Source organism: Bos indicus x Bos taurus, chromosome 6, assembly GCF_003369695.1.
Source record: "Bos indicus x Bos taurus breed Angus x Brahman F1 hybrid chromosome 6, Bos_hybrid_MaternalHap_v2.0, whole genome shotgun sequence".
In the NCBI taxonomy this organism is placed as follows: domain Eukaryota; kingdom Metazoa; phylum Chordata; class Mammalia; order Artiodactyla; family Bovidae; genus Bos; species Bos indicus x Bos taurus.
This window is the reverse complement of record NC_040081.1, coordinates 65,560,826-65,587,106: the sequence shown is the minus strand read 5'-3', so window position 1 is coordinate 65,587,106 and position 26,281 is coordinate 65,560,826. Positions and strand designations below refer to the sequence as shown.

The window sequence follows — 26,281 nt, the reverse complement described above, 5'->3', positions numbered from 1 at the left end:
GATCTTTTGAAAGGGGATTGCTTCCACACCTTTTCTGAAGACTTTCTGAAAGTGTCAGGCTCACAGAAGTGTGCCACAGAAAAGATTGTATATCCCATTTCTTGGCATCTTGTCCAAAATAGTATTTATCCCAGATTTTAAATTTTTGATTAAAAATTAGTCTTTATGTTTGTACTAAAATAAGTCAGCTATTTGTTAGATCTTAGCCTTATTCTTCTGACTTCTACCATGGTCTCATTTAGAAACGTGAAGCATGTATAACAAACAAAATTCTGATTTTGTTTGTTATGCATGATCAAACCTCAGAAACAACCAATAGTAGATTGTCTCTGGTTCTTGTCTTTCCAGACCCAATATAACCAACATCTTTCCATTAAGAATATTAGGTAAGATACTAATAAAGCAACATGATCTGGGACACTAGCAGCTTAGGGCAGCTAAGAGAACTAACTTCTGGTCTTGGGTCATGGTGAGCAAGCTTTCTGATGCTGTTCTTCTTACTGTCCTGTTGGGGTACCATCCTGCTGTGACCTGGTTCAATAGGCCTTTGAGAGACAGAGGTCCTCCTTTAGATGCCAAAGGATGTACTCAGTGAAACATTGCAGATAAGGTACACAAAACAAGCCTGGGCAACTGAGGCTAACTTATACTACTCTTGAGCTCATGAATAAGCTGAATTTTCTTGTCACAGTTGTTTTGTCATTTATTATATATTATAATAAAGTACTTTATTATTTAGTAAAATTTTAACTTGCAATAAGCCTTTTCATAAACAATCAGACTTAAAAAAAGGAAAGTGTATATTAAATGAGATTTTAAATATTAAATTTCTGTTTTTAAGAAAGTTCATAAATATTAAGTACACAAAAGAGTTTTCACCATTTATCATCCATAATGAGAACTTTGGTAGTGATATCACTACCAAAGCCAGAAGCGATAGATTTGCAAAAGAATCATCAGCATTTACTTCAAAGGTTAGTAGTTATTCTAAGAAGACTGTACTGGAAGATAAGAAATTAACCCACACATGGCTACAGAAGGTGCATCTATACATTTCATTGTGAAATAAATATTTTCCTTTAGAGCAAATGACTATTTATCTAGTTGTTTTTATTATATTTTTAATCCCAAATATTTTAGTGCATGCAGTTTGATATATTGGCTATTACATAAGGCCGGTTTTGTATTATATTGCTATTTGGTGCTTCAGATAAATTCCCATGCTTTTTCTTTACTATTCAGCTTGTGGAATCACATTAAAACCTGAAAATTCATTCCTCAAAAGTAAAACATCTTCTATTTTTGTGAATGTCATTTTATATTAAGTTAAAAGGATTATATTTAAAATTAACTTATCTTCAGTGATATGAATTTAAATTGGGCAGGTCATAAGATCATAGTAAAAGATAAAAATTCTTACTGAGAAATATATGCAATGACTATATCCTCAGAATTGGTGGTGGTATGTACATAATTCATAAATGCATCCAAACTGCAATTGACTTGTAAGCTATTAATTGTCAAACTTCACAAATAATGTTAGGTGCAGATATACCTTGGTTTTTTTTGTGTGTGTGCTTCATGTCACTGTGTTTTGTAGATACTGAGTTTTTTGCAAATTGGAGGTTTGTGACAACTCTCCTTTGGGCAAATCTATTGGAGACATTTTTCCAACAACATTTGATCACCTCGTGTCTCTGTGTCACATTTCAGGAATTCTTGGAATATGTCAAACCTCTTCATTTTATTATATTTGCTATAGTGATCTGGATTAGTGATCTTTGATGTTACTACTATGACTTGCTGAAGGCTCAGATGATGGCTAGTATATTTTAGCAATACAATATTTCTTAATTAAGGTATATTTTTAATTTTAATTACGGTATATACATTGTCTTTTTTTAGATATAATGCTATTGTACATTTAATAGACTACAATGTACTTAAACATAAATTTTATATGTGCTGGGAAGACAAAAAGTGTGTGTAACTTGATTTATTTGATATTTGCTTTGTTCTGGTGGTCTTGGGCTGAATTTACAATATCTCTGAGATATGCCTGTATGTAGATGACCTTCAGCATCTGCAGATTTCACATCCACAGATTCAACCAACCAAAGATTGAAAATATTTGAAAAAAATTTTCAGAAATTTATGAAAAGCAAAACTTAAATTTGTGGTACACACGTAGCTATTTATATAGCGTTTACATTGCTTCAAATATTGTAAGTAATCTAGAGATAATTTAAAGTAAATGGGAGAATGTACATAGGTTATACGCATATTCTATGGAATTTTATATGAGGAACTAGAGCATCCATGAATTACTACTGTATATAACAGTTTGATGAATTAAACTATAAAACATTTTGTGATAAAACCAGAATTGGCTACCCCCTCCAAAAAAAAACAACAACACTCAAACATAATAGCATATATTTTCTCTCTTTAGTTTCTCCTTAATAAGATTTTATGAATATTTAATTCTTTAAAAATACATTTTAAAATAAATTTAATTATCTAAAAAGCTACTCAATTTTTTATAAACCAAAGTTAAAAATTTTGTTGCATTGTTTAAAATTCATTTAGAAATTTTAAACAGTTCAAAAGCTGTGCTAATGGAATTCAGATTTTTGAAGATATTACAGTTATTGAAAAAGTGCTTGTGACACAAGAAAGACATTTATATTTACCTCTCCAAACTAAATAACCTAATCAAGTTCACATGAATTTTAAATGATGCATAATGTAAGATTTAATTTTGACATTCTATAATTATTTCTTGGGATATTTTAACTCATATGAAGAATCTTTTGATGGAGTGCTTATTAAAACAGGATAAATTTGCATTCTTAGAGAAAATAAATGAAATTTAAGAGGCTCTCCAATTTGCAGCATCTAAGTTTGGCAAAACCTTCAAAAAGATCATAAATAATGGAAAACATTTTATGAAACTTGTATCATACAAATGTTTGCTGAAGATTGTTACTTTGAGTAGAGACAAAAAAGACAGTACTTGGGAAAATATTTGGACTGGAAATTATATATTTTAAGAAAAACTGGAAATGAGATTTTCTGTTTAGCATAATTTCTCTGAGTTTATTTTCTAAATTTAAAATATTATCTACAGTGAGGAGTAAATTAAAGATGTCAAAATTTCCCATATATCAACCATAAGATACATATTTGACAAGACTGAAGGCAATTAAAAATTTTTAAAACAGTAACACCATATTGGGAAAGGCAATGGCAACCTACTCCAGTACTCTTGCCTGGAAAATCCCATGGATGGAGGAGCCTGGTAGGCTGCAGTCCATGGGGTCGCGAAGAGTAGGGCAGGACTGAACGACTTCACTTTCACTTTTCACTTTCGTGCCTTGGAGAAGGAAATTGCAACCCACTCCAGTGTTCTTGCCTGGAGAATCCCAGGGATGGGGGAGCCTGGTGGGCTGCCGTTTACGGGGTTGCACAGAATTGTACACGACTAAAGCAGTTTACGGAGAAGGCGATGGCACCCCACTCCAGTACTCTTACCTGAAAAATCCCATGGACGGAGGAGCCTGGTAGGCTGCAGTCCATGGGGTCGAGAAGAGTCAGACACGACTGAGAGACTTCAGTTTCACTTTTCACTTGCATGCATCGGAGAAGGAAATGGCAACCCACTCCAGTGTCCTTGCCTGGAGAATCCCAGGGATGGGGGAGCCTGGTGGGCTGCGGTCTATGGGGTCGCACAGAGTCGGTCACGACTGAAGCGACTTAGCAGCAGCAGCAGAAGTGACTTAGCAGCAGACTTAACAGTAGCAAAAGCGACTTAGCAGCTGCAGCAACAGCAGCAGCAACACCATATTAAAAATGTATTCTTCAGGAAAATATTAGTGACAGTATTACAGACAATAAAGGCTGAAACTAATTAAAATACATTAAGATTTGCCAAGAATTACCATTTGCTGTTTTTTAATATTAATGAAGACATCTTCAAGTTTTTGCTTAAATATAGTTTAACTTTGAGAAATAATTTTATTTAAAAAAATGAATTTTGAATTGCTGTCTATACTAAATTCGCCAATATAAAATCTCAAAAATTTATAAATTTATTTTATTGTCCCCTTTCACTTTCAGGGGTCCTAGCTTGGAAAACATGGTTACTGTAATTAATCGGAGAAGGCAATGGCACCCCACTCCAGTACTCTTGCCTGGAAAATGCCATGGATGGAGGGGCCTGGAAGGCTGCAGTCCATGGGGTCGCTGAGGGTCGGACACGACTGAACGACTTCACTTTCACTTTTCACTTTCATGCATTGGAGAAGGAAATGGCAACCCACTCCAGTGTTCTTGCCTGGAGAATCCCAGGGACGGGGAAGACTGGTGGGCTTCCGTCTAAGGGGTCGCACAGAGTCGGACACGACTGAAGTGACTTAGCACCATAATTAATAACTTGGCATGCTTAGGAGAGGTCAGATACACTGCAAGACTTGTGGCTCATTCTCTGATTACAGGCACTTTCAAATTTCCCTCACGGCCAGGTGGGATTAAGATATAACTGAAAGAAACAACCGGAGAGTTTGCCATAAGATCGCTGTGACAAAGAAGGAAAAGATTCCCACCGGAAAGACCATGCATTATGTTAAGGAACAGGAACCCTTGTCCCAGTGCTGTTTCCTTTACATGGAGGGACACATACAAGAACAACACCCTTAACGGTTCTCGATCTTTGGACTTCTTCCTGTATAGCCTGTGGCAATTAGCTATCTGATTGGTCAGTTCTGAAAGAGGAAGTCGGGATGTGACCCGCCCCTTTATTTCCTTTTAGGGAGGAGCGATTTCTAATAGGTTCCCACCTCACTCGGCACTCAGGCCCCCAGGCGGTAAAGTTGACAGGCGACGAATTTGCTTCTGCGCCATCTTCCGTTGGACGCTGTCTGGCCAGTGTTTGGTAAGTCTAATTCTGGAGTTCAGTATCAGTAAGCCTGCGGTTATAAGCCATACTTAATTAAGTACCTTCTCTAGCAGTTGTAAGGAAATATTTTGGTTTTCCTGCCGCTTTTTTTTTTTCATTTCTCTCAAGGGAAGAGAGAGAGTTTACTTACGGGACCCTTCTCACATGCAGACATCTAGAATATAGAGTGGGAGTAAAGAGAAAACGAAAAAGAGAAATCTGTGTTTTAGAGTGTTTATGGAGTAACACTTCGGGTGCATGCTTATGGCATGGTTGGAGTGGGAGGTATTGGACAGTGTTGGACTAGGCACTGACCACATATTTTCAGCAGTAGGGAGCTGTGACAACGTATTTTCAGTGGTAAGGGGCTGTTCCAGCTTATGGCAATTTTGTTTACAGGAGAGTGGCTGTTTTTATATAAGCAGACGCCGATTTCTGTAGCGGGCAAGTCTGCATACTTTGGGATGTAAGCAAAGGTAGGCAAGCTTTCAAGGGCTCAGCAAGAAAATCTGACCAGTACCACTGAGATATCCTTATTAAATGCATCCTAGCCAAATAGTTGCTGCTGCTTGACCTTAAATTCTACATATTTGATTATTTCTAAGTAGCCTTGTCAGAGACAAGGGTTTGATTATAGAGAGTCTTTTCGTGTACCAGCCTTTTTTAGGTCTCAAAGTGTTTCTACTGTAATCAGCAGTATCTGCAGGATGTATTTAGTGCTAGGCTTAGGTTGTGGCAGAGAAAATATGAAATTCTGGTTATTTTTTGTATTGTTTGGAGTCCTTTTCAGAGTCAAGAGAGGAAACAGAGGGACAAATCTAGGAGTCATGTGACTTGTTCCTATGTTTAAAAGTTTCTCCTATCTCTTTGGGGAGATACAACAGGACTTGGTGACTAAACCACCACCACTTATCTCTTGATCTCAAGTGGCCCTAAATTTGATAATTTCATACAGTCTGACCATGACTTTTCACTGCTGAGATTCAAATTGTGACTCCACCAATAGGAGGTTGATGGATACCAAAATTAAAAAAAAAAAAGAGAACCCTTACTGTAAAGAGTATCTTGTTGTTTAGTCCCTCAGTCATGTCCAACTCTTTTATGACAGGCTTCTCTGTCTGTGGGATTTCCCAAGCAAGAATACTGGAGTGGGTTCTCATTTCCTTCTCCAGAGGATCTGCCTGATGCAAGGACTGAACTTCGGTCTCCTGCATTGTGGGCAAATTCTTTACCGCTGAGCCACCAGGGAAGCCGATAAGGACCATATAACTTCCTAAATTCAGAAGGAAAAATAACTCAATAAAACGATTGCAAAAATAGTGTCTAAGAAAACAAGTCAGATAGGCTTGTGCTTGGGAATCTCTGGTTCTAATGATTGCATTTGCTTAGTTTGAGGTATTCAAGTAATTTAAAATTCGTGCTCAGGTTAATATAGAACAATGGAAACAAATGAACAATGGAAACAAAAGAAAAACTGGCGGAGAATAAAACTTATTTTAGAAGAAAACTTGAGAAATTATGAAGTGAATTGACAAAGGTGACGTAGAAAATTACACTTTGAAGTTCCAGTAGACATCTATAAGGGAGAAATAGAGAGTCAAGGGGATGTAAATGCTGTTCAACAGAGTATAAGAAAAGGGAGAGGTGTTTAGTTGTTACTAGATTGAAATAGGTCCCCAGGTCCCAAATTAATCAAAAAGAGAAAGAGGCAGGGTCTCAAATGGAATGTCTCCTTCAAAGAGAGTCAAGAAACAATTGAGGTAAGAAAATGATATAAAGTGCATTAGAACAGAATCTTAAATAGTGAGAAAAGTAGGAAGGTCTGTAGAATATACAGAGTATCATTAGGTGATTTTCAGGTACTATAGTCTTTGTAGATTTGCAGAGAGATATACTTAGTTTGTGCCTTAAAGGAATATGCCCAAGAATTAGGACTGAAGACAAGGCTCAGCAAGATAAGGCACATTGCAAGGAACAAGGCAAGAAGATGAGTTAAATTTAAGCTTGTATAGGCTTGATATCAGTCTGATGGGAGAAAAGTCTTTTTTTGTGGAATTATCCATCTCAGAGAAGTGGGGGATAAGAAATCTGTTTAAATAGTAGATACTTTTAGTAAACTCAGAATGTAGTGATTTCATCATTGATAGTTGAAATGATTATGGAATTTAAGAAATGGAGGAAGAAATTAGAAAAAAAACAAAACAAAACCCACAAACCCTGATGTCTGGAAAAGATAAAAAGGAAGGCAAGTATTCATTTCCAGCAAACAGCAATAATCTGTTATATTTTGGAGAACAGACCAAATTAATAAGCAGGTTAAGCAGTTAGAAACTCAACTTTTGAAATGGATTAAATGGTTAACAAATTAACTCCAACTTTCTGAAAGGTATAGGAAGATAAAAAGTAGAGGCATATTTTATTGCTGTAGAAAAATGTGTAGCAGAAAAAAAATGCTATTCAAGGCCTGAACACTTCAGTGATGAAAGGCACTGCCCGCAGGAGCATATGGAAGGGCTATTAGTTCTCAGTGGGCCCCTAGGCTCTCAGGCTTCAGAAACATCAATTGCAGCTTCACTTCAGGAATCAACTTTTGAGAGTGATTTTTCAGCCAAAATAAATAAGATAAAAAGGAAACCCTCTCTGAGATACAGGTTTCACCAGCTAAGCCATTCCGTAGCAAGAGGCAGTGGAAAGAGCCACTGTCATATAGGATTGAAAATATCTGCTTTCTGGAGGTAGTAAGGCTTATTTCATGAGATAGAGTTTCCACTTCCAGTAGTAACAGAGTGTCAAAAACTGGAAGTTAAAGGAGAGAACAGAAATGAAGAGGTTTTAAAAATATGTTGCAGAGGGAAAAATTATACTTCAAGTAAAATCTGGTGATCTTGACTGCAGAATTTTAAACTTTTCTGAAAGTCAGGAATGTCTGAAATGTCAGTCCAAGAGAGGCAGTGGTATGCTAAATGCATTTTTGTGCCTAGATTGATGAGTCCATAGTGTCATAATTAATGTACTAATAGTTTCCTGGAATCTGTACTGCTCACACAGACTTACAAGCATCCAGATAAAGCTAAAACCAATAATATTTCCAGGTATACTTCTTCCTTTTCGTGCATACTCAGTCGCTCAGTCCTGTCCAACTCTTGGTGACCCTATGGGCTGTAGCTTGTTAGGCTCCTCTGTCCAGGGGATTCTCCAGGCAAGAATACTGGAGCGGGTTGCCATTTCCTACACCAGGGGATCTTCCCAACTCAGGGATCAAACCTGCATCTGTTGTGTCTCCTGCTTTGGCAGGTGGATTCTTTACCGCTTGTGCCACCAATTCTGATTTTTAAGAACACAGTGTTTTAGGGGAATATCTAGTCTAGAATCTGGGAATGTCTTATATTTAAGTTTTAGTGCTCTGGGGCCAGTTTTAAGTTTATATGTTAATTTACTTTTGTTTTTGAACCATACATTCCAAACTCAAAAACTTGTAATTCAAAAACTAAAAAAATATACATTGATAAATCTAATTTCTGTTATATTTCTTTCAAGTTGTACTTACTGATATTTACTTGTTTAACATGGGATTCCCAGGTGCTTCAGGGGCAGAGAATTTGCTTGCCAAGCAAGAGACCCTGATTTGATCCCTGTGTAGAGAAGATGCCCTGGAGAAGGAAATGGCAACCTAATCCAGTATTCTTGCCTGGGAAATTCCTTGGATGGAGGAACCTGGCAGGCTACAGTCCAGGGAGTCGCAAAGAGTTAGACACGACTTTGCCACTAAACAGAAGCAGCAGTTGTTTAACAAACATTACTGTAATTGTTAGTAAATGCCCAATATTGTCCTGTGTACTTTGCAGTTGTTAACTCATTATTTTTGTGTATCAATCCCTAAAGTAAGAATTCCTACAATTTCCATTTTATAGATCATCTAAAAGACTTTAATTAATTTGTAAGTGTGAGAGATAGACCCAGGCAGTTTGGTTTGAGTTAGACTATGTGGGAAATTCTTAAAGAGATGGGAATACCAGACAATCTTACCTGCCTCCTGAGAAACCTGTATGCAGGTCAAGAAGCAACCGTTAGAAACAGACATGGAACAACAGACTGGTTCCAAATTGGGAAGGAATGCCTTAAGGCTGTATATTGTCACCCTGCTTATTTAAGTTATATGTAGAGGACATCATGAGAAATGCTGGGCTGGATGAAGCACGGGCTGGATGAAGCACAGGCTGGAATCAAGATTTCTGAGAGAAATATCAATAATCTCAGGTATGACAGATGACATCACCCTTATGGCAGAAAGTGAAGAGGAACTACAGAGACTCTTGATGAAAGTGAAAGAGAAGAGTGAAAACCTGGCTTAAAACTCAACATTCAAAAAGCTAAGATCATGGCATCCAGTCCCATCACTTCATGGCAAATAGATGGGGAAACAATGGAAACAGTGAGAGACTTTTTTTCCTTGGGCTCCAAAATCACTGCAGATGGTGACTGCAGCCATGAAATTAAAAGACGCTTGCTCCTTGGAAGAAAAGCTACAACCAACCTAAACAGCATACTAAAAGGCAGAGACGTTACTTTGCCAACAAAGGGCAGTCTAGTCAAGGCTATGGTTTTTCCAGTAGTCATGTATGGATGTGAAAGTTGGACCATACAGAAGGCTGAGCACTGAAGAATTGATTGTTTTGAACTGTGTTATTGGAGAAGACTCCTGAGAGTCCCTTGGACTGCAAGGAGATCCAACCAGTCCCTCCTAAAGGAAATCAGTCCTGAATATTCATTGGAAAGACTGATGCTGAAGCTGAAGCTCCAGTACTTTGGCCACCTGGTGCAAAGAGCTGACTCATAGAGAAGACCCTGATGCTGGGAAAGATTGAAGGCAGAAGAAGGAGATGACAGGATGAGGTGGTTGGATGGTATCACTGACTCAATGGACATGAGTTTGAGCAAGCTCTGGAAGATGGTGAAGGACAGGGAAGTCTGGTGTCCTGCAGTCCTTGGGGTTGCAAAGTTTAAATGCAAATGTATGCATATATGAATACATATTTTTAATTTTGCCTTTTCTCTACAAAAGAAATCAAATTTTATATACTGTTCTACATCTTGTTTTTTCCCTTAGTTGCTCATTCTAGAAATGCTTCCATATCAATAGGTAGAGAGCTTCTTTCTCATGGTATAAAATATTAATATAGCGTAACATGAATATTTGCTATGTGAATGTATCATAGTTTATTTAAATATTCCCCTGTTGATAGACACTTGAGTGATTTCCCTTCTTTTGCAATTAAAAATAGTAGTTTGGTAATAAGCTTATATACTTCTCATTTTTGGCAAGTTATCTATAGTATAAATTCTGAGACTTGATTTTTTGGATCAGAAGTTAAATGCATATATAACGTTGTTTGGTGATGGTGGTTTAGTCGCTAAGTTGTGTCTGACTCTTGTGACCCCATGGACTGTAGCCTGCCAGGCTCCTCTGTCCGTGGGATTCTCCAGGCAAGAGCATTGGAGTGGGCTGCCATTTCCTTCCCCAGGAAATCTTCTTAACCTAGGAATCAAACCCAGGGCTCCCACATTGCAGGCAGATTCCCTACCGACTAAGCTATGAATAAATGATTTCAAATATTACTAATGGACCATATATCTAATCAGTTACAGGTTCCTTTATTCATCAAATATATGTTAAACTTAGCTACCAAATTCATCCAAATCTTACGTATGGAATTTTATTCAGAAACTAATGCTCTCCATTTCAAGAGACCAATATTGTCAACACTTAAGCACTTAATATCCAATTCTTCACATGATTTTTTTTGTCTGATGGACCACTGTTAACTTTTCTCATGAAGTCTGAGCAATAAAATTATATTTCATAGATGTTCTTACAGTATTTGCAGTAGATAGCATTGTTTATATATTGCTAAATCTCATAAGTCTTTTACATTTTGCATTCTGCTTATATGCCTCACAATAGCCTTATTAACAATATTATGAAAGGTTGAGATTTTTGCCAATCTGATAAGTGAAAAATGTTACTTCAGTGTTGTTTTAATTTGCATTCATATAATAATAGGACACAAAAGAGTTTGATATCTTTCCATTTGTTTAAGGGCCACTTGAATTTTTCTGGGAACTGGCTCTCAGTTTTTGTCCTTTTTCTAGGGAACACTTAGTGTTTTATTTCTGTTTGATATCCAGCTGCTCTTTTTATATGAAGAAGATATTACTTTTGTCTCTGATGTGAGTTTCACATGTTTTTCCCATGTCAGTCATTTGTCTTTTGACCCTACTAATTTTTTTAATGTGGTAAAAATATATCTATTTTATTTTATGAGTTTGGAGTCATATTTAGAAATGTATTTCTCCAAGTTTATAAAGAAATTTATTTTCTTTAGTACTTTTATGGTTGCTTTTTTTTCCTTTATACATTAAATTTTTGATTCTTTTTGAGTTTGTCAGTGGTCATGAAGTAAGATACAGATTCAACTTTATTTTTTTTCAGATGACTACTTTTTGGACTCTTTAAGATGTTTGTAGTAAAAACATGTCTTTTTACCTGTCTTTAACATGATACAATTTATGAATCCTTGAGGAAACTATACCCATTTTAGACACTGAGAATACCTCTGACTGAGAAAAAGTAGAATAAATTTATCAACATGAGTTTTGGACTTTGTACTAGCAATTTGATTTTAATATTTTCAAACTGCAGCTCACAAAGGCCTGAGACTTTGACCATAGACATTAAATTTCTTTCAACCTTAAAATTTCTTGTATTTAAACTTTCAAGGTTATCTAATTTTTGGACTTTAATTTATCCTTGGGATTTTAATAATTTAAAGAGGTTATTTTCAAGTTTGGAATATGTCTATAATGTCAGAATTTTATTCTTAGAATTTCAGCCTTTTGATAAAATTGCAGGACTGCTGATTAAAATGGTGAATGTGCTGGTCAAAATTTGGGATAAGAAATAGAATTGGGATTAAATTTTCAGCTTTAGATTTAGAATGACTACAGATTTACTTCAGTTAATGTGGTTTTTGACCTGTTTTGAAGGATTCTGAGCTTGAAAATCTAAACTGGAAACACTGGCTCTAGAAAGATACCCAGAGTCATAGTTGGAGTGGGTGACTCAATGGTGGGAGCAGGAATGTCTTGATAAGATACTCATTCCTTTCTCTAGGGGAAAGCCACTCCTCAAGCTGAGCTGAAGCTTAAGATTAAGCTTAGAGGTTTAGAAAGAATAGAATGCTGCAGAATATTGGTGTATGGGAGGGACCATAGAATGCTTCCTGCCCACCTCTGATGTTTCCTTTACATGTAAGATCCATTGTCATAACATGTCTGAAGTAGTTCAGGGAGTTATTTGATTGTTGAATTGATAAGGAGAAACTAGGAACCCCTTTATTTTCACTTGTTCTTGGAATTGAACTGTCTTTAGGAAGCTGCTCTGCTCTCTTGTTTTACAAGGGTAGAAGAAGGACTATCGCCAATACCTTATTTCTGAGACTAAAAGGGAAAAAGCATAATTTTGGATTCAGTACTAGAAAATATATTAATAGATAAACTGCAGTCTTCACTATCTGCTTTAGTTAGTTCAGTCGCTCAGTCATGTCCGACTCTTTGCCACCCCATGAATCGCAGCATGCCAGGCCTCCCTGTCCATCACCAACTCCCGGAGTTCACTCAGACTCACGTCCATCAAGTCAGTGATGCCATCCAGCCATCTCATCCTCTGTCATCCCCTTCTCCTCCTGCCCCCAATCCCTCCCAGCATCAGAGTCTTTTCCAATGAGTCAACTCTTCGCATGAGGTGGCCAAAGTACTGGAGTTTCAGCTTTAGCATCATTCCTTCCAAAGAAATCCCAGGGCTGATCTCCTTCAGAATGGACTGGTTGGACCTCCTTGCAGTCCAAGGGACTCTCAAGAGTCTTCTCCAACACCACAGTTCAAAAACATCAATTCTTCGGCGCTCAGCCTTCTTCACAGTCCAACTCTCACATCCATGCATGACCACAGTAAAAACCATAGCCTTGACTAGACGAACGTTTGTTGGCAAAGGAATGTCTCTGCTTTTGAATTTGCTATCTAGGTTGGTCAAAACTTTCCTTCCAAGGAGTAAGTGTCTTTTAATTTCATGGCTGCAGTCACCATCTGCAGTGATTTTGGAGCCCCCCCCCCCCCCCCCCCCCGCAAAAGTCTGACACTTTCCACTGTTTCCCCATCTATTTCCCATGAAGTGATGGGACTGGATGCCATGATCTTCGTTTTCTGAATGTTGAGCTTTCCAACTTTTTCACTCTCCTCTTTCACTTTCATCAAGAGGCTTTTTAGTTCCTCTTCACTTTCTGCCATAAGGGTGGTGTCATCTGCATATCTGAGGTTATTGAGATTTCTCCTGGCAATCTTGATTTCAGCTTGTGCTTCTTCCAGTCCAGCGTTTCTCATGATGTACTCTGCATATAAGTTAAATAAGCAGGGTGACAATATACAGCCTTGATGTACTCCTTTTCCTATTTGGAACCAGTCTGTTGTTCCGTGTCCAGTTCTAACTGTTGCTTCCTGACCTGCATACAGATTTCTCAAGAGGCAGGTCAGGTGGTCTGGTATTCCCATCTCTTTCAGAATTTCCCACAGTTTATTGTGATCCACACAGTCAAAGGCTTTGGCATAGTCAATAAAGCAGAAATAGATGTTTTTCTGGAACTCTCTTGGTTTTCCATGATCCAGTGGATGTTGGCAATTTGATCTCTGGTTCCTCTGCCTTTTCTAAAACCAGCTTGAACATCAGGAAGTTCACGGTTCACATATTGCTGGAGCCTGGCTTGGAGAATTTTGAGCATTACTTTACTAGCATGTGAGATGAGTGCAATTGTGTGGTAGTTTGAGCATTCTTTGGCATTGCCTTTCTTTGGGATTGGAATGAAAACTGACCTTTTCTAGTCCTGTGGTGACTGCTGAGTTTTCCAGATTTACTGGCATATTGAAAAAAAGAGAAGGATAAATAGAGGTTGAAGTATTGATAATATTTATTGGAGGAGATGGTACATGATTTGGACCTTGCTTTTTATAAGTAAAAAAAGAAAGCATATAGGGTGTGGATATTAATATGAATTAAAGCCATTTCTTGAACATATAATAACTTTCTTCTCCAACTATAGAGAAATATAGCAATAAACAAAAAGTGATGAACAGCCCCTTTTCCCTGATTTTACAGTGTGGTAATTTTACAATACACTGTGATTTATTGATTATTCCTGTGATTAGGGAACAAAGGAAATATGCTGTCAGCAATGAACTTACCAGGTTAGACCAAAGAGTTTAGGATAGATGCTATGCATTATGTAGGATCAACAAGAGATTTTAAACCAGAAAGTGAAAGCATGAAAAATGGTACTTTAGAAAATTTGGTTGTTGGTAAATTGAATGGAGAGAGACGTAAGTCAGGAAAATCAATTAGGGAAATAGTAGAATAATCTAAGCAATAAATGATGGTAATAATTTAATTTTGACTTTTTCAACAGAGAATTCAAAAGAATCAGTAGTTCCTTTAGGTTTAATTTATGAATGGAAGAGGTAATTCAGCTTCAGGATTTGTAAAAAGGTATAGAAATTTGGAAGAGAAGTAGTTAAATTCATCTTTATATACAATTGGATATTGGTCAGTGCCTATATACAGGAGAAAAATCCCTATATAAATATTAATGTTTTAATATTAAAAATGTTATAAAAATCAACATTATAAAATTTAATTTTGTATTTTAGGGTGGCCTGCCTTGAACCCCATCACTTGAGAGTGGACAGTAATAGGCTGTTTCCTAAATTAGTGTCTGCTAGTAGTACTGGTAGCTACTTTGTTTCTTAGCAGAAGTCCAAGTGGTGTTTTTCTGCCTTAGCATTTTCTTGTTATAGAGAGAAAGAATGCCAACTGAGCCAGGAGAGATATCACCTCCTTTTCTTTTTAAAGATCTGAAACAAGCATGGGGGTAGGTGAAGACAGGGGAGAAAAGAGCTGGAAACTAAATTTTATGAAAAAACTAGCATTTCTTAATAGGGCCCACAGCTTGAGTGACCTGTATTTCCAGACAGTTGCCCCTGTCTTGACCTGTTCATTTCCGGTTTGTTGTCTGTGCCCTTGGGGTGAGGCTAAAGACAAAGGACAGTTGGGAAGCCAGCCCTGGCCCACAAAATAAGCCTTCAATTGTCATTTTAATGGCTCTACCATTTCACCTTAATTTAATTTCCCTACCTCCAAGAATATATCTTGTTTTGTAAGTTCACAAGCTGACACATCATCCAGAGAGACTATTTATTTTTCCTATCTTCTCCACACAAATGCTGAGATTATTCTAGCAACAGTAATCAAGATCTTCTGTCTTTGGGTTGCAAAGAAAATGCATTCAACTGTACTTGAAAGAGGAAATTGAAATTTGGCAACAGATGATAAAGCACATTCTCCTCTCTTTCGATTCTGTCTGCTCTTATCCACTGAACTGCATTAATAAAAGCAAAAGGGGCAAATATACAATATTCAGTTGCCCAAAACTATGTTTTAGGTGTGTTGTGGTTATTCCTATTACAGAACCTTGTGCCTCTAGTCATTTTTTGGGTCAGTGCTAGCATGGTGCAAAATGAACCACGAAAATAGTCCCTAGAGGAAGGTTTTCCCACTAGCTTTAATAGCAGAGCTACTGTGAATTTTCTAGAAATATGATCAGATCTCAAATATGATTGTCTTACCTATCTGCTAACTGTAGCCTTTTCACATTTACTGGGGTAATTATTTTAGGAAACAACCCTGTAAATTTATTAGCATGCTTAATGCTAGCTTTAATTATTTATTGCATTTATTGGGTATGCAAGTCATGAAATTGCCACTGGGTACATTTACCAATAGCACAACCACCACAATAATAAAAGGCATCCAAAAATAAAAGTAGGTTGGTGCCTCTGAGACAGAGTTCCATAAATAAAGGGCGTACTGCAGATTTTTCTTTTCCCCCATCAGACATTCTCATGGTCATGATGATTGTGAAACCATAGTCAAATTTATAGAAATGCATGGGTAAGGGCAAAATAAAAGTTCATACTCACGTACACTCAAAATAATCCTTTATTGCTAGCCCTGTAATAGGTGGGTGGCACGAGTCTAGGCAAAATTTTGAAGTAGGAATAGTTCAATTTCAGGTGCTTCTAGTTTGAGAAGGAATGGCAACCCACTCCAGTGTTCTTGCCTGGAGAATCCCAGGGATGGGGGAGCCTGGTGGGCTGCCGTCTATGGGGTCGCACAGAGTCGGATACGACTGAAGTGACTTAACAGCAGCAGGCTCCTCCTTGTGTACCTACTAATATTTCCTTCTCCAGAAGCCTCATTTATTTTCTCTCCCCTCCAAAATTATTTATTCTCAAGAGGAGATGAGATGCATTAACACTGGGGTTTAAATGATGAAGGGGGCTCTCTGATGCTAAGCAGCCCTAGTTTCAAGTCCATTTTTTATTATTTTCCATCTATGTGATTTTAATGAATGATGTCTACCTCAGGGAGATTGGGTGTTGGTACAGCTTGAGCTTATGCAATTTAGAGGACTCTTTTTAGAAAAATACAAAACTTCTATACATTTAGGTAAGAAAGTGAATATTTATAATTATACTTTAAAAATGACAAATACATCAAAATTCAGGAAAATAAATTTTACTGGGCATTCACCAATCATATTTGTCCATAAAAATTTTTCTACAACAACAACAAGAATACCTTTCCAAGATAATGAGTGGTCTTGGGATACAGTGACCTATTCTGATTTTCTGAAGATGTAGGACTACTTTGATTTTCTCTCCTCTTAATGAGTCATTTTTTTCTGATAATGAGAACTGATGTGGGGAAGATGGGTAAAGTTTGGGATGAGTCAGGCACCACTGAGTAAGTCACGTCTTCAAGAGCACTGAGCTCTCCCTTTCATGTAAGCTGGTGGCAAGTCCCCAAAGTAACTCTTGTGCAAGGAATGCATGTCTTTGCCTTACTTCCTGAATCATGGCCAAGCCAATAAACTGCTTGTAAGATGTATCATAAAGTCCATAAAGAACTATAGAAATAAAGGTAACGTGACAGTGATTTCAAAGATGCTCACCTATACTGTTTACCTATATGTGACATTTCCAACAGACTTCTCCCAGTAACATCATGAAAAGTATCACTTAAGTCCAATACCGCATGTGATACTGCTTGTCTTTTCTTTTTAGCCTATATTCTAACCTGTAACAGTAATACCAACAGTCCCTGCAGTTAATATCAAAGTCAGGAAGAAGACTCCCAGGCCACCAGAGTTAGCAAGAAGTCTTTGACCCTCCTGAGAGGAAAGGTATTCTTTCCTTTGACATTGATGCATTAAGCAGGCTGTTTTTGGAACCTTTGGGTTGTACTCAATTATAGTCCTTAGTATTTGTCTCTCCTAAAGGATGCCCAACAATAGCTAAAAATAAATTTAACTGAATAGGGTGAAAGAGTAAGGAAATAAAATGAATACATAAGAGGTCCGTTGCACAGAGCTGGAACAAAAGAAACCTACTTATATCTGAGATTCATTTTCTCTTCACTGCATCAGAATAACATGCCTGAAATTTAATTTGATTTTACAATGCTCACAATCAAGCTTGGCTTTCAGGATGTGTTATTCTGAAAAATCTGTGGTCTCTTCAGCTTTTGCTGAATCCAGAGTCATTCTCTAGTTGAAAGAGGAGAAGGGAAAGAAACAAGAGTGGGCTCAGAGTAAGCAAACTAATCCATAACGAGGTGGCACAGTATTTACTAGTCTACTACATAGATTTCCCCCATGAGAATTGGGGAAACTGAGACCTGATGTAAACTACTGTCTTTTCTCCAAGGCTCTGAGATCAGAGACAAGACACGGGAGTTTTACATAGTTGTGTTATTCATCATATGTGAAACGAATCACCAGTTCAGGTTCAATGCATGATACAGGATGCTCGGGACTGGTGCACTGGAATGACCCAGAGGGATGGTATGGGGAGGGAGGTGGGAGGAGGGTTCAGGATGGGGAATACCTGTACACCCATGGTGGATTCATGTTGATGTATGGCAAAACCAATACAATGTTGCAAAGTAATTAGCCTCCAATTAAAATAAATAAATTTATATTAAAAAAAAAACAACAACAAAGTGCATTCTCTTAGACTCTTTCAGTTGGTTCTGGGGGCATCTTCTAATCTTCTCCTTGTCTCGTTGGTTTTCCCTTTCAGTCCTCTCTGCTGGATCCTCTTTTTCATTCTGGCCTTAAATGTTGAAGTGTCCCAGGACTCCGTCCCTTGACCGTGCCTGTTCTTTAGACACATTCACTCCCTAGGTGATCTTTTAATTACCACTCTGACACCGAAGGCTCCCTAGGTTCCATCTATGGCCTGAATCTTTGAGCCCCACATCCAAATGTCTGCTTAAACCTAACGTAACCAAACTTGAATTCTCGATTTTTCTCTACCAACTCTGTTTCTCTCATAGTATTCCCCTTCAAGCAAATGATAATATCTAGTTGCTCAAGTCAAAAAATTTGCCATCATCCTTGACATCACTCTTTGTTTCATATCCCGCATCAGCAAAACTGTTGGTTGCGCACTTTTGAATCTGACTACTTCTCTCCATTTCTGTTGTCACCACTTTCATTCAAGCCACCATCATCTATTGCCTGGACGTTTACTTAATCCTCCTACCTCTTATGTCTTCCCTTGCCTCCATTTAGCTATATGTCTTACATTGCCAAAAGTTCCATTTAAAATGTAAATATGCTACGACCCTCTGAGTAAAGCCCTTGAGTGCATTGCTATCATACTCAATGAAGTAGAAAATCCTTATTCACCCGAAGGCCTTAGATTATGTGCCTCCAGACTCCCTAGTTTCTGTCCTTACTTCCTGTTCTCCAGCAGCTCTGCTGCTCCTTTGCACTCGCTGTTCTCCTGTCCAGAATGATACTAGTCCGTGTGGCTCGCTCTTTTATTTCTTTCAGTCTTTGTCAGCTTGTCAGAGAAAACTTCACTGCTTGTCTTGCTCAAAGAAGCAGCTTTATCCTGCTTTATTTTTCTTTAAATCTTTATTGTCTGCATCTCCCAGTAGATTGTGAGATCTATGTGGAAAGAGATGTGGTCTGATTTGTCTTCTTTTATATGCCCAAAGTGTCAGATGTCGGGCATAGTGTAGTCAGTAAGTAAATATTTGGAGAGAGAATGAATAAGTCACCATTAATGTTCTTGGGGGGCTCCATTTGTTTTAGAGCAGCCTCCTTTCTGTTGTGTAGTCAAGTCCATTATAGTTCCCAGCCAGTTTCCAGTCCTGGCTTTTAGTAGCTAATCTCTACTAGAACAGATGCCAAATCCTAGTGATTGTGAAAACATGGCATGCACTAAGGAAGGCCTAGACTTAGGCTACATTTCTGCCCAGACACACCAGAGTAACAAAGCTTCAGAGCTCATAGCTGTCCTGCTCTCTTCAGCTATAAGTCATATTTTCAGAGCAGGGACACCTGGCTGTGCTGGTTGAAGGTTTCAAGGCTTAGTGACTTCCTGTAAGAAATGCTGCTGGGATTTATTCCTTTGTGTAAATCAATTTTCCTTTGTTATAAAAGTAACACTGACTAGATGAATGAGGAAACATTGGCAAAATAAGAATTGTAGAAAAAAGTAGAGAAATAATTATTCAAAATTCCACTACTTGCTGTGTTTCTCATTAACTTTATTTTAGTGTTTGTTTATATGTGTGTGTGTGTGTGTGTGTGTGTGTGTGTGTGTGTGTGTATGTATGTATGTTTACACAGTCGGGGTAAGCCAACAGTATTTATTGAGCACTATTTGTTGCCCTGGCGGCTCAGGCAGTAAAGAATTTGCCCACAATGTGAGAGACCTGGGTTCAATTCCTGGGTTGGGAAGATCTCGTGGAGAAGGGAATGCAACCCATTCCAGTATTTTTGCCTGGAGAATTTCATGGACAGAGGAGCCTGACGAGCCCCAGTCCATGGGATCTCAAAGAGTCAGACACGACTGAGTGACTCACACACACATTTTTATTCAGAGCCTTCTGTCCCTGTCCTAATGATCTTAATAAAAAAATGAGGGGTTTTGACTTTCTGTCCTCAAGATGAATACTCTCCAGGAGGCATTCCTTTCACATGAAATTAAACTTCAGTCTTTCCACGTTACCATTACCCTATGCTGAATGTACATTTGTCCTTTTAGTTACCTATCTAGTCTCTCTCCCTCTCTGAGAGGTAGTACCCCTAGAAGCCTGCTCAGATATGTTGGAACAGTGTTGGAAAACAGAATTCCAGTGAAAACAAGAAAAATGTATGTGAGAGTGTCATTGACTTGAAGAGGAGTCAAGTAGTATTGTGGTGTCAGGCTTGGTGGATATAGGGAAGAGTTGAATGTTAAGGAATATTTGTGACTGAACCTAAATTCAGGGAGCAGATAGCAGGTTTAAGGCCAGACCTAACAAAGAAGATGTGAAGTCCTAGCCAGAGAGAATGCAGATAGTAAACATAATGTATAATGGAAATGTGAGGACGTTTTATAGAGGTAGATGAATTAGTTCTACCAAATGGACTTTTCTCCTTGGGTTTATTAATATATGATCATTATAGAAACACTAGAAAGTGCAGTTAAGTAGCTGTCCACTTGGTGCTTGCTTTGTGATATTAGTGATGTCTAGGGTAGGGATTAGAGAAAGAGAGAACTGGAAATTGGAAGAGGTAGGGCTTCCCTGGTGGCTCAGATGGTAAAGAATTTGCCTGCAATGCTGGAGATCCGAGTTTGATCCCTGGGTCAGGAAGATCCCCTGGAAAAGGGAATGGCTACCCACCCCAGTATTATTGCCTGGTAAAGTCCATGGACAGAGGAGCCTGGCGAGCTACAGTCTGTGAGGTCACAAGGAGGCAGACATGACTGAGTGACTTTTACTAAGAAATGAAGAGGGAAACACATCATTGTAATATAATCATTCAGAAAGAAATAGTAATCTGTCATCTTTATAAATATAGTAACCTGTACATCCCTGCTGCTTGACTTGTTATGTATTACTTTTGTGATTTGAGTCAAATCTGTTACATTTAAAAAAACACTTAAATTCATAAATTGGCATTAAGAAGGTGGAAATAGACCAGAATTTAAATGCTACTTATTTCCTATAATTCTAAAAGAATTCTTTGAAATCTTAGTGGAATGCAGTGTCTAATACCTGAGGGCACCCTTCTGAGATACCTAAGTCTTTGCCTCAAAGGAAAGCGATGGGCTCTTGTGGCTGGGACCACTTTGTCACTCTCATTGTGCTCTGAATTCACAGTACCCGGCATGTGATTTATTGCTTATTAGAGAAGCTCTTACTGTCACTGTGAAATGTTGTTCTCCAGATGTTTGAATCATTAAGAGTGGTGTCAGCACAGCAAGCAAGCCTTCCGTTTTGGAACATCAGTGCCTTCTGCAGGGGTCGGCAGCCAATTGGTTCTGGCCTGATTAATAGTTGCAAACAGAAGTGAGCTGTGTCCAAGAGGTGGCGAAAGAATCCCTGGACCAGGCTAAGTGCTTCCTTTGTTTTTATTCTTCAAGCTGCCTCCAGTGTGTGGAGGCTAATTCTGCTTTGGTGAGGCAATTAGGGAATAGTCAGATAGTAAGACTGCTTTCTTAGCTGGTAAAAATTGTCACACAAGCCTCAACTGTCTTATATCTGTATGAGATATTTACTTTGTAAAGTAATTTTACACACATCTTAGATGAAACCTATGAGTCCTCGGTGGCAGACAGTGTACAGATGAAGGACATAAGAACCTTTTCTCATGACCGTCAAACTGGTTAGGGTTAGAATGAAGTTTTGCTTCTTAAATGAATGTATTTGCATTTTGATGTTGTTATTTGTTAGTACTCTTGGGCTGGGAGGACATAGTATCTTTCTGTGGAAAATGCACATGAAAATCTATGCCCTAAAATGCTTCTCAGCAAAAAATGAACAAAGTGAAACATGAACAGTTTAGAAAGAAGAGATGAGATTCATTCCTTCCTTCCTTCCCTCTCTCCTCCCTTTCTCTCTTTTTTCCTCTCTCCCTTCCTTCCTTTCAGTTTGATTTATATTAAACCCTCCTAGATTGAGGTCCACTTAATGACGCCTGCCTCTTGTTAGAATTGTAATGCTAATTGTTTTTTAAAAAGCAAATTATATTTTCATGTTGCTGAGAGGATTTCTGCCTCGAGTATAAGACACCTGCTTGTGAGTTTTTTCCCCATACCAATTAACTGTTCTGTCCAGTAGGTGGACTCCTTCATGAACATATAAGGGTTTTCTTTTTCCTTTAATCAAGTGTTCCTTAACTCTGTGAAAAAGCATTTCCTCATATTGAACTTTTGATTTCACCAATTTATTTTCTGAAAGGCTGAAAATAGATTCTGGAATACTGCCTATTCCTGTTGAGAAATGACTTCATCTTTAGTTATTTTTTAAAATTTCATTTTTGTTTTAGTCTATATCTTGACATTTTTTATTTATAAGTCAGAGCTTCTTTGCAGTAACTAAACTTCATCTTCACTGGATTCTCTTAAACTGCATTTCTGTGCTTATATTCACTACCATATACAAATATATGATTAATGCAAATTGACACCAAGGACTAATAATTACGTTTGTTATGATAATAAATCACTTTATAGTCTCCATAGTTGTTTTCTTCACCTTGTTCTGCAGTAAATACTTTTTATAATGGTTTTTTCAACAAGTAATCTGGCACTTGGGTCATTTGTAAGCCAGTCCCTGAAACTTCCACTAATTACTGCCCCTAGGCTGATTTGAAGTCAGGTGTTTTTAGCAGTTTCTCTACGGCCTCTGGGACAAGTGCAAATTCTCATTTTAAGTTATGTCTTTCTTTGTCCCTAAATTCTTACTTTGTTCTTTGAAAATCTTATCATATCATGTACTTATAGACACAGATGTTGTATGCATGAAAATTACAGTAGTTGATTCAGTACTTTTATGTCAACATAAAGGAGAAATCTTTTGAAATGGAAATCCAATTTAGGAAAAGCTTCATTTGGGTAACCTTTGTGTGCTATTTCTCTGTGACTGAGCCAGTGAGGATAGCATGTGATCTGAAACCAAATTTCTCTAGTAATTCATTGCCTTTAAATATATGTTCCACCTCCAGTGAAAGATTAAAATGTCAAAGATAAGTAGAAAAAGAAAAGACAACCTTTTTCTTATATAATCAAGAGCAATTTTGCTGTTTTTATTCTAGCTTATAAATTTGTTGAAAGAGTTGTATCTTACTCATCTTTATATTGATCTTAGTATCTGATATCAAACATGGAGGTATAGCTGAACAGAATGTGTTCTATTACTTTAAAAATTGAAGTAACTTGAATTAGAACCTTCTATTAAGCAGAATAATTAAGGATGTCATTATAGAAACAGAAATTTTTTAAACCCACACACAGATTTTCAAGACAGGCAGGTACAGTTTTGACTCATGACTCCTTTTATTAGCTGCCTGACCCCGTACAAGTCATTGAACCTCTCGGAGCTTCAGGTTTCTCAGTTTCTAAAATGGGATTAACAATACTTAGAAATAATCAAGAACAAGATATTATATAAATTATCCAATAATATGCTACAAAAATGATTCAAACCTAGCTCTTCTGATTTATTTTATATAACACTGAAATTGTCTTCCTATACTTTAAGCACTTATAAGGACAGGGATTAGAAAATTCTCCACACTAGTTATGATAATCCTGTTCTACGATGATACAGGGAGAAGAAAATAGGAAACTTCATTCTGAAAGCAGATTTGAATTTTGAGACCTTTATACTATCTGAATGTTTGAGTCCCCTTCAAATTCATATGTTGAAATCCTAAGGCCCCATGTGAAAGTATTAGTATGTGGGGCCCTTAGGCAGGGTGCTTAGGTCATGAGGGTGGAGCCTTCATAAATGAGATTAGTGCTTTTATAGAAGTGACCCCCATAGAGCTCCCTAGCCTCTTCCACCATGTGAGGATACAGTAAGAAGTTTATAACAGGAAGAGAACCCTCAGCCAACCACACAACCTGACCTTGGACTTCTGGCCTCCAGAACCATGAAAAATAAGTGTTTATTGTTTATAAACCGCCTGGTATATGGTAGTCTGTTGTAGCAGCCCAAATGGGCTAAGACAGATCCTGATAAGAATTTTAAACTGATATTCAGGCAATGCAATTAAATGTTTATAAATTGGTAGATAAGAATTATTTTTAGAGAAAATTTTTAGTGTGAAAAAATGTGGAATGATGAGGAATTCTGCAAGGAACAAATCTGAGATACTATTCTAAATTAAGTCAAAAAACCAAGATATATGCCAAGCCATTAAATCTATGAAGTAATTTCAAGAAAACATGAGAAAATAAACAATCAGAATTGTCAGAGCAATTGATAACATCTTTCACATGGTTAAACATTTTCTTCTAGAATTGAAAATTTTAATCCAGATATGATATCAATTTAATTATACTCAAGATTGGTACTAGCCTTATCTAGGATTCAACTGAGTATGAAAATATAATACACCTTGATTTTTTTTTTTACCAAAAATTTAAAATAGAGATTTTATTTCCTACTACCTATCAAAAATAAGAGGGAATTGACTTTATTTTTTATACTATTATAACCTTCAGATTTGGTTGCCCAAGATCCTGAGTGAAGTGAAAGTGAAAGTGTTAATCACTCAGTCGTGTCCAACTCTTTGGTACACCATGAACTGTAGCTTTCCAGGCTCCTCTGTCCATGGAAGAATACTGAAGTGGGTTGCTATTCCCTTTTCCAGGGGATTTTACCAACCCAGGGATTGAATCCAGGTTTCCTGCATTGCAAGCAGATTCTTAGCATATGAGCTGCCAGGGAAGCCCATAAAACCCTGAGTAAAGGATATTTACTATATGTCTTTTTCCCATTGCAAAACTAGGAATAGTACAGATATGTGATAATAATGATAATTGCATACAAAAAATGATTAAGAACCAAGGTTATGGGACTTTTCAAGGAAATGAACAGAGTCTACAATTTGATTCTTACTCTTCACTGCAGGCACTATATCAAAAGCATTCAAAAGATTCAGTTCAGTTCAGTCACTCAGTTGTGTCCAATTCTTTCTGACTCCATGGAGGGCAGCACGCCAGGCTTCCCTGTCCATCACCAACTCTCGGAGCTTACTCAAACTCATGTCCGTCAAGTCGGTGATGCCATCCCACCATCTCATCCTCTGTCATCCTTTTCTCCTCCTGCCTTCAATCTTGCCCAGTAGCAGGGTCTTTTCTAGTCAGTTCTTCTCATCAGGTGTCCAAAGTATTGGAGCTTCAGCTTCGCCATCAGTCCTTCCAGTGAATATTCAGGATGATTTCCTTTAGCATTGACTGGTTTGATCTCCTTGCAGTTGAAGGGACTCTCAAGAGTCTTCTCCAACACCACAGTTCAAAAGCATCAATTCTTCGGTGCTCAGCTTTCTTTATAGTCCAGCTCTCACATCCTGGAAAAACCATAGGTTTGACTATATGGACCTTTGTTGGCAAAGTAGTATCTCTGCTTTTTAATATGCTGTTTAGGTTTGTCATAGCTTTTCTTACAGGGAGCAGGCATCTTTTAATTTCATGGCTGTAGTCACAATCTGCAGTGATTTTGGAGCCCAAGAAAATAAAGTCTGTCACTGTTTCCATTGTTTCCCCATCTATTTGCTATAAAGTGATGGGACTGGATGACCTGATCTTAATATTTTAAATGTTGAGTTTTAAGCCAGCTTTTTCACTCTCTTTCACCTTTGTCAAAAGTCTCTTTAGTTCCTCTTTGCTTTCTGCCATAAGGGTGGTGTCATCTGCATATCTGAGGTCATTGATATTTATCCCTGTCATTTGATTCCAGCTTGTGCTTCATCCAGTCTAGCCTTTCTCATGATGTACTCTACACATTAAATAAGCAGGGTGACAATATACAGCCTTGATGTACTCCTTTCCCCATTTGGGACCAGTCTGTTGTTCTATGTCTGGTTCTAACTGTTGCTTCTTGACCAGTGTACAGATTTCTTAGGAAGCTAGTAAGGTGGTTTGGTGTTCCCATCTCTTTAAGAATTTTTCACATGTGTTATTCAAAAGATTAGGCTCTACCTAATATCCTTTGGGCTTTGCAAATCTGCATGCTACATTGGGAAAACCTCATCTTACAGGATATCCTGTTCAAGCTGTACTGTAAAGGCAGAGAAAGAAATAGGTCCAGGCTTTCTGTCAGGACTCCTCTTGAGATATTAATGTATAAATTTACTAATGTTGAATTACAACCCAGGTTCGATTGGATCC

The 26,281-nt window shown here is 37.6% G+C and overlaps 1 protein-coding gene across 1 annotated transcript in view; it reads left to right on the top strand.

Moving 5' to 3' along the window:
- The first annotated feature begins 4,848 nt into the window (after nucleotides 1–4,848).
- Nucleotides 4,849–26,281, top strand: part of LOC113894258 (cytochrome c oxidase subunit 7B2, mitochondrial) — a 134,137-nt gene continuing 112,704 nt past the window's right edge. The window contains exon 1 of the mRNA XM_027544417.1: nucleotides 4,849–4,933. The gene's annotated coding sequence lies outside the window, so the exon portion shown is untranslated. The remainder of the gene's footprint in view (nucleotides 4,934–26,281) is intronic.